At 40.7% G+C, this 12036-nt stretch overlaps 1 protein-coding gene across 1 annotated transcript in view; it reads right to left on the bottom strand.

Moving 5' to 3' along the window:
- The window catches only part of TLR3 (toll like receptor 3), a 48604-nt gene extending 38096 nt beyond the window's left edge, over positions 1-10508 (bottom strand). The window contains exon 1 of the mRNA XM_063458095.1: positions 10241-10508. The gene's annotated coding sequence lies outside the window, so the exon portion shown is untranslated. The remainder of the gene's footprint in view (positions 1-10240) is intronic.
- Between the last annotated feature and the right edge of the window lie 1528 nt (positions 10509-12036).

Raw genomic sequence — 12036 nt, forward strand, 5'->3', positions numbered from 1 at the left:
CCCCCCCCCCGTTTTAATATTTTATTTTACTTTTCTTGTCAAATGTTCTTTATTGAAAGATTTTAGTTTTTAACAATAAAAATAATCATAAAATAATGAAAAATATAGAATAAACCATACAAATAAATCAAACAAGCAAAAGGAAACATGGGGAAAAACATATGTCTACTGTAAAATTGACAACATATGCATTATGAAAAACACTATATAGTGTCAAATAAGGTGTGAAAGCACTTTACATGTACTGGCGATAAATAGTACATGATGCGCATTAGCACAGAACAAGAGTAAAAGGTAAGGCACATATGCTACAATCCACAAAATAATTCATCATAAACGAGTGCCGCACACGCATTAGACCCTCCCCACATAATCAATGCTTTCCTATGGAGATATAGCTGACCCTGTATGTCCTCATGCAGAGCGTGAGGGTGTCCAGCATCAGTTACTGGACCAAAGTAGACAGCCACTGAATGCAGACTTAGTGCTGAAATGTAAACATTGTCGTTTCTCTAAAACTGCAATGTTTTACATTGCAGCACTAAGATCAATAGGGACACTGTCCCCAGGCCAGTTCAGTGAGCTGAAGTGGCCTGGGTGCCTACAGTATCCCTTTAATATAGAAATAACACAATGACATAGTATGTTTCCTTCCCGAGTTATCAATATACATTTTTTTTAGTTGGGACTTCTCTAAATGAGCATATGATTGGTCCAGTGTTATCTTGCTTAATCTGGTAACTACAATCTCATATTTAGTGTCACCTGAATCTTCTAAAGCATGTTTTAATCTAAATTTTAACAAATTGTAACAATTAATTATTTGAGAAAAAGTGTCCAGATTATATAGATAGAGGGACGTTTTACTTTTCTCAATTCTGTTATTGTTCTTTATCGATTAGGGTTAGAATATGCTAGGCCTTTCATCATCTCCTGCTACATCTCCTTCATACCTTTCTCTTTCCTTCAGTATTTATCTTTCACTTTAGTGTCAAGTGCACTTGTTTTATTTATTTATGCTTTTGTAGTGTGTTCCCTGCACCACTTAGGCTGTAACATACTGCAGTGGGATACATCTTTTAAACCAGTGGTTCCCAACCCAGTCCTCAAGTACCCCTAACAGTCCAGGATTCAGGGATTACCCAGTTGTGTCTAAGGTGTTTTAGAAAAAGAAAAAAACACTCTAGACACAACAGGGTAGTCCTTAAATCCTGGACTGGTAGGGGGTACTTGAGGACTGGGTTGGGAACCACTGTATCTAAACAACCTCCTTGAAACATGTGATACAATTTGATAAAGTTACTTTCCACTGGGGACTTTGTTGATTGTTACTTTGTAGATCATGATGCCCAGATACATTTATTGGAAAGGATGTATTACGTTAGACCAATCTGTCATAAAACGAGTTTTATAGAATTAGACATGATTTTATCATTTGGATTTCTGTATTTTTTATTATTAACATTAAAAGTTAGATTTTACATTTATTCGTTTTTTAGGATTGTTTTATTTTTTAATTATTAATACTAATAATTATAAGGAATAACTGCATTAAAAAAGAGAAATTGCATTAAGTCTCTATTCCATTCCTTATAAACAGACTATACCCTTTGCAAACTTACTTTACTGTGTATACAGACACTATATCCCCTACACACAAACACACTACACCCATATACACAAAATAATACATCCTTTACACATACTATTCCCCTATTCATAAAACTACATCTCCATACACACACACACACACACACACACACACACACACACACACTACACCCCCTATGTACATACACTATAGACCTATTGACCCTATATACACAATACACCCAATTTACAAACACCCAATGCACCCGCTATACATAAACCTTACAGTCTACACAAGCACACACACATATTTCATTCTCCTTCAGCCACAGCTAGCATAGGTATGCTAGAAGATAAGAGGGGTTGCTATTATTTTGTGTATGTAAACTGGTGTGTGTGTGTTAAATTGGAGTGTTTGTGTGTAGTGATGTCCCGAACGGTTTGCTGGCGAATAGTTCCTGGCGAACATAGCGTGTTCGCGTTCGCCACGGATGGCGAACATATGCGATGTTCGGTCCGCCCCCTATTCGTCATCATTGAGTAAACTTTGACCCTGTACCTCACAGTCAGCAGACACATTCCAGCCAATCAGCAGCAGACCATCCCTCCCAGGAGGGCCTGCCAGGGCGTTTCAGGGCCTGCCAGGGCACAGTGTCACACCAGTGCAACTCATATCTGGTGTAACAGTAGTGTACATTAAAAAAAAACCTAGAAATTTGACTGTGAAATAATAGCAGTCAGTTTCCTTCACACGTGTGCGTTTCAGGGTCTGCCAGGGCACAGTGTCACACCAGTGCAACTCATATCTGTTGTAACAGTAGTGTACATTTAAAAAAAAAAAAACTACAGGGGGCTTCTTGTCACCTTTCAGGGACCCTTGGTGTTGTATGTGGCTGGGTGGAGGAAGAGACCTTCAATGACATCAGTGAGGACAAGGAACGGGACATGGCTAGCTTGGTATCCAACCTTGTGCAAATGGGGAGTTTGCGGTTGTGCAAATGGATTGTTTGCGGTTGTTTGCGGTGCGTTAAACGGGGAGTTTGGTCTATCACTGTGAAGCGGGCGTAACCCTTACACTACCTGATCGATACAACATCATACCTGATGCACGTTATTCCAAACAATTTAGGAATGTTAGGTGATTTACGCCCTTTATGGATTAAAACCAGACTCTGCATCAACTATGTAATTTTCCATGGGAGTTTTGCCATGAATCCCCCTCCGGCATGCCACAGTCCAGGTGTTAGTCCCCTTGAAACAACTTTTCCATCACTATTGTGGCCAGAAAGAGTCCCTCTGGGTTTTAAAAAATTTGCCTGCTGTGATGAGGTGAATGGGGTGGTCTGTGAGGGAGTCTATATCTCGACAGAATTGTTTAGAGAGGCATATGATTTTTAACCCCAGGGGGAGTGTATGTTTCTGTGTATATACCAGAATGAATATTTAGTTATGGGCCCCTGGGATGGAGCATTTGGAAAGCAGGGTGGGCCAGTGCTCCACTCCGCAGTTTAGCGGTTTTCTTGGAAGACATAGATCCAGGCCAGGGTTTTTGGACTGTCTCCAACCTACTGCTCAGCTGCAAGTAATCAGCTGCAGCAGTGGGAATAAACCCCCTCCCTGCTAGGCAGGTAAGGGGAGAATGTTTGTTTCTCTCTGGAAGGCTGGAAGCAGCAGGCTGACTAAATACTGGAGTGCTAAGAGCGGACAAAGACTCTAGGTTGGTGAAACCAATAATTTTTGTTCTAGTTTAACCCCTGAGAGATAGGGAACCTAATGTTAGTTAGTGCTCAGACGAGCTAGGTTTTTGTTTATAGGGATTTGTGTTATATTTATGTTTTCATTTACTGTTGTCTCCTGTGTGGATTTACAAATAAAGTGCCTAGAGTATATGCAATTAAAAGGACTGTGCCTGTTGTTTACCCTCAATTAAAAGGACTGTGCCTGTTGTTTACCCTAGAGGACCCTGCTACCTGCAGACAAGGATCACACTGCCTATTGAAGTCTATGGCGGATCGCCCGGTTCGCCCGTTCGCAAACATTTTCGGAAGTTCCCGTTTGCCGTTCGCGAACGGAAAATTTCATGTTTGCGACATCACTATTTGTGTGTGTAATTAAATTGCAACTATTTTAAACTGGTGTGATTGTGTAAGTGTCATTATGTGCATATGTTAGTAAGAGTGTTTGTATGTCAGTGAAAGTATGTAAGTGACTTTGTGTGAATGTGCGAGAGAGAGAGTGTGTGTGTGTCCATCCTTTAAAGAAATCCTTAAGAATTATATTTATACCATATATTAAAAACTAGTTTTACTTAAAATGAACCTGTCAGACAGGTTCACTGCAACATAAATTACTTTGTTCTTTCGCTGATATTGTTTGATATGGAAGGATGGGGGAGACACCACAATTTACTGCACTAGATGACTACAACCCTAGTGATGCCACTATGTGGGTGTGACTGATTAAATGTCACTAAGGATTGATAGTTTTCTTTGCCTGTAAGGTAAGATACAGGATATATGTCAAGTTCTGGGTTATAGAAAGATAAGCAGAATAAATAGCACAACTATATTCCTTATACTTATAGTGGCTCTGTCATCGTCTGGGGTCTAGGGGTCTTAATTATGTCTTAATTTGACATAATGGTGACATTACTGCTATATGTCCGTTGGTCATGGGGGTGGAGGGAGGTAGGTATTGTACTGTATCTTGTAGGTGCCTCCATCCTCTATTCTCCTCTTCAGCTCACTGTACTTTAGCTGCAAGTAGATGTCAGAGCTGTACTCTGGCACAGGTGCCACAGTTTGGCATTGAGGTCTTTGGAGGATACCAAAAGACTGCAGGATCCTCAATAGAAAGAGCATTTTTTCCTTACAGCTGTCACTGGTGTCGACTGGGGGGAATGACAAACCTAACAAAAGGTTGCTCTGCCTTTTCTCCAGCTTTGTCAAATATAGAAAATATACTGAGACAAAGCAAACCCTACTTTGTTTCAGTATATTTTAGACCAGGTTAAACATTTAATGAAATTCCAATACAATCAATCTGAGTAACTTCATAAAGATCCTATGTTTATGAAATACTAATTTTGAAGGACGAGGTGACCGAGCTGCTTTGTTAAATGTTTCTTTACTTTATATGGTGATTTGGGTTTTGAGTATGGATGGGGCTACCTGCTGTAACTTGAGATGTGTGTAATTTGTCCTTAAGATACATTTTACAGGAGCTTGTTGACTTGCAACTTAAGATAACTATAGTAACAACCTTTGCACTTCGACCAAGCTATAAACATTTTACTTCAGCAATACACGTGTACTCCATCCAACTCATTGGTTTTACCACAAGTTACAGCATATTTATCTATGAAATAATCTTTAATTGCATCTCAAGATTTCTTGAAAGGCACCAGGTTTGTCTCCTGTGTGTTCAATTGAAATCTGAATCCTGAACTACATTCCACTGTTTGACAATACTGTAAAGATTTGATTTTACATGGGTTATAGTCCCCTTTGTCTTCCTAATGTTGTTGGGTCACATTTCACACTGCCTGGCTTACAGGCCCTGTCTTGCTAAAATCCGCTGTAAGCTGTAGGCCATAGTGGGGACTGGTGATCCATTACAACGTGTGCAAACCAGATAAAATTATGGGATTGGTTCAGTTTCATATGTTTGTATATATGTTTCAAGCTCCATATTGGTAACCTACTGCATATAAAAAACCTTCAGTTGATTTCCTAATAAGCAGCATAAACCATACAAATTAGGTGCAGATCTATATTTTGTGTATCATAACTGCAGCGGTTCAAGCTTAATTTGTTATTTGCCCTCTGGGTTGAAACACGCACACACAAAAAATATATATAATGGTCAGAAAGAACAACTTCACATAGTGACATAAGTGTAATTTATTACTTTTTACAACAATAAAACATTTTTATTTGTGTGCCGTGTTGGCATTTGAATGTTGTTGTGTTTGTATGTATTATTGCCATTTGAATGCAGGGGTTTATTAGTGTGTAGTTTTAGTATTTCAATGCAGGGATGTGTTTGTGTGCAGTGCTTGCATTAATGTTTGAATGCGTGGGTGTATTTGTGTGCAGTGTTAGCATTTGAATGCTGGGTTGTATGCACTGCCACACACACACATATACAAACTGACAGATATACACACAATGTGGCCACTGTGTTGCGTGCAAATTTATCAGACGTGATTCCAAGACCATTATGGACAGTGATGGAAAAAAGACCTTTAGGATCAAATCCTTCTTTAATTGCAATACCGCTGGTATAGTTTTACCTCCTTACATGCACCTGCAAGCTACAGTATGTAGGGAAAACTTTCAGACCTTTCAAGGAGCGCATTAAGGAGCATGTAAGATCTCCTAAATTGCCTATCGATACCCCCATAGGCCGCCATCTAAAAGAATGCCATGCGGGCAATCCACAAGGTCTTCGATTCTGTGGACTGGAATTGGTGCGAAGGGACAAACGTAGGGGCAATTATGATAGATTCCTGAGACAAAGGGAAAGCTCATGGATCTACCAACTCAAAACGCTCCAACCAAAAGGCCTCAATGAAGGCTTTTCTTTTGCTCCCTTTATTTAAATATTTTCTTAATAGGTCTATTATTACACTGTTATCAGTAGCCCTCTTGTTATCTATCACTCAGCAGTTGTGTTCTCTATATGCATATACTTTCCTTTACAGTCCATACAATATGGTAATATTATCTGTTTTTTTTGGTTAGCATCACCTAATTATTACCTCTATCCCTTGGCACTCCTAATGGAGTACTCTCCCATTTTCTGGTTATGTCAACACAATTTATTACAAATTCTCTATGAATTAATAATTATTCTCCCTCTTTTTCTGGAGGTGAAAGAAGGGGCATATTTGTATGTGTTCCATCTATTCGTTTTTATTCATTTTCATTTTTCTGCATTACATGCTGCCTCTTTAAGAAGGGCTCAATGTACTATTCAGATCATAGACTGGCACTTTCAGGGTTAATTTGACAATTATTTGGTCTCAACCTGGCAATCTGTGATGCTGGATAACATTATGTGCCTCACCACATGATACAGATTGAGACATGATAACATTCATTTTGATTTACTATTTATTCCTTATTTATTTGGGTATTCTTGTGCCGATATTTCTATGTTTGTGATCTATTTTCGCTTTGTCACAGCCCCACTATATCTAGTCTGTACGTGTGAGGAACACTCTTCGTTAGACCCTCAGTCTGTGAGGGTTAACTTCACTTCACACTTACGGAGCTTTATTGGCTCCCCCGCCCACTAATCTCACGGAGCCCAATGATTCGCCGATACCCACTTACGTCACGGCTTGAGGCGGAGTCATAAGCACATTTAAAAAGAGGCGCCCATCCACTCTGCAAATTGCTCTTGAGAAAGGCGACCTGTGGATGATTTTAATCTAGGATTTTCTGTGGCGTTTTTACCTTATAGAGGACTAGAGATCAGCCTATTACTAATACTATGCTAGGGACTCCTTCCCCCAAATCTCCTATAGCACTATAGGTTTATTAGGTGCATATGCATTACTAGTGCATCTATTGGTTTACTGCATAGTCTATATGCTTTTTTCTACTTCCTCTGTATTTGGGGCACTTGTCCTTTCATTTATAGATTGTGTATCTAAGGACTGTTTAGTTCCCTATTATTATTGTATCTAATTTGTTTGATCACTGGTAATGTAACAATATTTAGCAACTTTGCATTTAATCTTGAAGTTACTGCAGTGATTTACTATTTTAGATCTGCTACAACCATTGATTCAATCCTATTTTATTTATGTTTGTTTGTCTTGAGTTTCTCCCTCATGAGGGATCATTAAAGAGTTTTTTGTTTTCTAGCTCTCTGCGTTCTACTTCTATATTAGACACTCGCAGAGGAGCTTTTTTCAGCTAGATACTAGGCCTTTTTGGGAGGCAGGTTGTTTCTACATCTGCCACCTATTAGTCCATTTCTTCTCTATTTATTTAGGGGTTAAACCCCACAGTATCTGTCAACCATTACAACTCTGGTGTATGGATTTGTTCCATTTCTAGCCAGCGTTGTCCTTCCTTACACACAGTTTCATACTTACGCAGGTTCACATACAAACTAATACAGACAGGTACATATGCACACAGATAAACATATAATTAACAATTAAAGTTTTAGCTTCCCAGGCCACTCCTGTGTGTGTGACTTGTTCTGCCTCCCCGCATGATTCTCAGCAAACTGGGAAAAGTCATCTGGACTCACTTCTTCCCAGAAGGCTGCTGGGGTAAACTAATTTTGTGAGACAGGCCTGTCTGGTTCACTATTAAAGGTCGGCCGAGCCCTTGACCTAGGAGCCTCCTAAGTCCCACAATGATCTGATGGGCCTCTACCACTGCCCTCATGGCTGCACCAGCCCCACCATATTGCACACAAGCGCATAGTTGTCAACATACACATATATATACAATCAGTAGCAAATATACAGATACATATTGTTGCACATATATACACGCAATGTTACACATACACTCTTACACACATATACACACTGTATGTATATACATATACATATACATTACACATACACACACATACACATACTCACTGTTACACATATAAACAGTCATATGCACACACTACTGCACTTTCATAATTTATATGGCTGACTGCTCTGGCCAGCCTGTTACAGCACAGTATGCAGGGTTTTATGAGGGAGTCCCTTGCCAGTCCCCCAAGTCCAGGCTTTACACTGGCCCACTGCTCCTCCCTCCAACCTGGGGGTCCCTAGAGCCAGCTGCTGCTGCTCCATTGCTGACTCCTCTATTGGTCCACTGCGCTGCTGTCTGGAAGCCGTGAGGAAGTGTCCTCCCAGCACAACAGTTGCTCGGGAGAACAGCTCAGTCTAATTCGGGAGTTCTGGCCTGCGGGCAATGTGTTTGACAGCCCTACTGTAGGCGGCATAACCACTTCAACTTATTGAAATGGTTATCATGCATGGAATTATTCTCTGGCTCCTGCCATACCAATTCATACCAGGAATTAGGGCAGTGATTGGCTGAGAGTGCTCTGTGCTATAACTGCCCAGTACACCTGGTATGTTGCTAAGCAAAGCATAACTACCACTCTCTGCCATTTCATCACTTGGGACAGGACAGCTGCGTGCCAGGGGCAGAGCATCTCTGCTAAACTGTTTAGCAGTGATTTAGAACCAGGTGTTCTATCATTCTGCTATATCAGTCAGATTTCTATACCCTCGTCACTTCCGGGGAGGGGAATCAGCTGGATCCTGTGCTGCACATGCGTGCTAGCACTCCTGCTACTCCTCCACAGCCAGGTCCTGGAAGGTAAGTAAAACTAGTTTTACACTTTCATTATAGTTAGTGCATTCAATGATAGAACACCGGCAGACATGGACTCCAGGCACCATAGCCACTTCCATGAGTAACATTGGTTATGATGCCTATAATGCTTGAAAATGTTTAACCCTGAAATTGATGCTCTGCCGCACAGCACTTTTGTCTCCAAGCTTCCATTCCACTGTGCAGTACAGTGTGAGGAAAGGTTACCCAGCCTGTCACTGACAATCTGAGAGCGTCAGCTGATGTTCTCAGTCAATCAGTGGGCAGCAATTGATATAAATATTACGTATTCTTTGTGCAAAGTAGTAGAGAGAAAACTAAGCGGGTTGGGGCCCAACAAGTGTATCTAACCCCTTTCTTGACCCCCCCTAGGGATAATAAAAATAGGGGGACCCTAATCCAATTAAAAGTCCGAGGGTCAGAGAGTGCCCACTTAAATCACGAATGCTTTATATATGCCCCTGACAACTTTACATTTTTCATAAACACTGTGGTTGTTTGTCTTTCAAAGCTATCCAATCACAGTGTAGGCTCAAGTAATTTAAATAAAATATGAGAGAGATAGCAGATCATCTATTTTTTTTTTATTTCCTCTGCAAGACTTAATAGGGTTAATTATACACAGTACTTCTCTTATTATCCACTGAAGTCTCACAGATCCTAGCATCTATATATTTACATATGTAGCTTTTATAGTTGAAGACAGTGAATAGGTTTTATCATTTACAGCTATAATTAGACACTTGAGACAGTGTTTTATTTATTTATTTATTTATTTTTCTTTAAATCAAGTTAATAGATGTACCTTGAGGTATCTATGGGGTGGCACATAATCCTTTAAGCATTTAAGTTTGTACAAGTCACACAGGGATGATATGATGTGGTCACAATATGCATGTACATTCCATGGATGATATTCTGCAGTGTGGAGTAATGTTCTCCCTATAATGTCCCTAAGTGGTGAGGGGCATATGCCTGCACCTCTTTGCACATTCTTGCAGCCCTAATAAACAGAATGAAAAGAAAGAGAAAGCTGCCTGTTGGAATAATCTATGCTGTGACATTAAGCAGCGAGAGTGCTTGGAATTAAAACATTCATGCACACGTATTTAACCCTTGACATGCTCACTGCTTAAAAAAAAACCCCCCAAAAAAAAACACTGGCATTTTTTGCTCAAGCGAGGAAAATGAGAAAAACAAAAAGACATTGTGTCTAAATGTTCACCCATTCATTGAATGCATAGAAATGTTAAAGGAACGAAGTGTCAGTTTTTAGAACTTACAGATTGTTCGTGCCTTTAAAAGCAGGTTTTGTTTCTTCTGGTTTCAGCAGATATTCCCAACGAGTGCATTGTCCCGGACTCGGGCTGTCACACTACAGATAAAGTTGCTGCAGACTGTGCTCTGAGTCACCCGTGTGGCATGGGAGGGGTTCGGCTTTTCTCTGCACATGAGCAGACTTTATGTGGAACAGTACAAAGAACGAACACTTTATGCATTATAGCTTTATTGTGCGTGTCTTGGTATCCGCAAAACAATAATACAGATTTTACAGTTTGCTGCCTGTGTTCCATGGTGGTGAAACAGCTCCATGTTCTTTCATTACATAAAAAAAAACTGTTTCTCATGAGTCTCATGAGTTACATGCAAGGTGGCATGTGCACTGCAGGGGTTAATGCTAACACACACATAAGTAAAGCAACAGAACATACCGGTATATACACATATATGAATACAACACACAGACAGAATGTGGATAAAAAGGCTGTGGTCTTTTATTTCGTTTACAAACTAAGACATAACTTGTAACCAGAAATTCTCGGTCTCAGAACCACCCAGAGAAACATAACTTGTAACCAAAAGTCTCCGGTATCAAAAACCTCCAGAGATTGGTGGGTGGGAGGGAGAGGGACCCTCCAGTGCCAGAAAAACGGATCGTTTTTCTGGCACTGGAGTTTCCCTTTAACTCATGACTTATCAGAGCTCCGACCCATTAGCCAGAACGTAACAAATCTATAACCAATCACAGCTAGTCCACCCCCCACCCCGCCCCCCTCTTTAAATAGGCAGGTGACCTTACCCCAATAAAAGACCACAACAATAAAATAAAAAATTTAGGGAGGGAGGGCAATTCCTGGCACTCCAACCTCATGGCACCTTTTATATGTAAGTATTTCCCGCCCATTTTTTAAACAATGATTTGCACTGTCCTCATGGACAGGCGCTCCAATCAGAGCGCCGACTGTAGACACCTGCACACACACTGACCGCGTAGGCACCATGCAAGACCATTGCCCATGCCCTCGAGACCCACTGAAAGCAAACGCAGCTAAACTAGACCAGAAGCCAAACCCCGCAGAGCACATGTGTACATGTTCGATCGATTGACCATACACTGTCTTTTGTTTCCATAGCGGGGCATGTGGAAGGGACATGGGCATATCTTAGTTTTAGCTATTTTAGGGGGATATCTGTGTGTGCAGGTGACTATTACTGTGCATAATTATTAGGCAACTTAACAAAAAACAAATATATACCCATTTCAATTATTTATTTTACCAGTGAAACCAATATAACATCTCAACATTCACAAATATACAAATGGAGGCTTGTGCGCATGCATGGCAAAGCACCATGCTGCACCAATCAGATGGTCTCTGTAGCGGACCCCGGGTAACCGACCGGTTACCTCCACTAATACCTTCCTTCAGCCACTCAGGAACCCTTACAACAAGCAGGTATCCATTTCCCCCCAGTAACTGGATGAGACACAGCTCTGGGGGTCCAACACTGACAATGCTTTATCGGTAAAGGCTTCATTTATACATAGACCCCCGCAGGGGGTTTCCATTCAATTCAGTACAAGCTTTAGGGTCAAGGGGGTGGTTTACATATAACCATCTCCCGCTCTAGGAGATACCAACAGCACAACAATTACAAACAGTAAGATACATTACATACATTGGGGAACTTGGGGGGCTCTGCGCTCCGGGAAGGAAATGGGGCACACACAGGGAACACATACCTCTGGATGGCTCTGGGTCCCAACTAGGATCCCTGCATATTGGGAAAAAAGGGC

Source organism: Pelobates fuscus, chromosome 6 (genome assembly GCF_036172605.1).
Source record: "Pelobates fuscus isolate aPelFus1 chromosome 6, aPelFus1.pri, whole genome shotgun sequence".
Lineage (NCBI taxonomy): Eukaryota > Metazoa > Chordata > Amphibia > Anura > Pelobatidae > Pelobates > Pelobates fuscus.